The sequence below is a fragment of the Megalopta genalis genome, unplaced genomic scaffold, assembly GCF_051020955.1.
Source record: "Megalopta genalis isolate 19385.01 unplaced genomic scaffold, iyMegGena1_principal scaffold0052, whole genome shotgun sequence".
NCBI classification, from domain to species: domain Eukaryota; kingdom Metazoa; phylum Arthropoda; class Insecta; order Hymenoptera; family Halictidae; genus Megalopta; species Megalopta genalis.
The window spans coordinates 326,807-327,500 of NW_027476121.1; positions in this window are offsets into that span (position 1 = coordinate 326,807).

Here is a 694-nt window from a genome sequence, read left to right on the forward strand (position 1 = left end):
TATAATTTTGTGGAATCGGTAACCTTGAGATATTTAACATAACGCGGATCGACTGTCTCTGTCTCTTTCTAGATCGGAATTATCGATGTTTCCCGGCAAACTATTGGGAGATTATTTAAACTTTATACATGAAATTACTCGTTTTGATCCCCGCTACACAGCCGTATACTTTTTATAATTTTGTGGAATCGGTAACCTGGAGATATTTAACATAACGCGGATCGACTGTCTCTGTCTCTTTCTAGATCGGAATAATCGATGTTTCCCGGCAAACTAATGGGAGTTTAATTAAACTTTATGCATCAAATCATTCAGTTTGACTCCTGCAACACAACCAAACACTCTCTGTAATTTTCTGAACTGAAAAACCACTGAAATTGCGCTCGAAATGCGGAGCGACGGGTCGACGCGTCTGCACTGTGCGACAGCTAGTCAAAACGTCCGAACAGCGTATTGTTTTCGATCTCTTGGTATAATATTCGTATTCCTTGCTGTGTATAGCTTCCGATCGATTATTGCAATGGTCAAAGTTCCAGCGGCGTAATGCTTTCCATAAGATTACATTAATATAACCGGCGGCATATTGCTTTCTATCTTGTAATGAAAATTTTATAACCAAGTACCAACGGCGTATTGCTTTCGTTCGGATAATGGAGATTTTACAACCAAGTACCAGCGGTTTCTGTCTTATAAT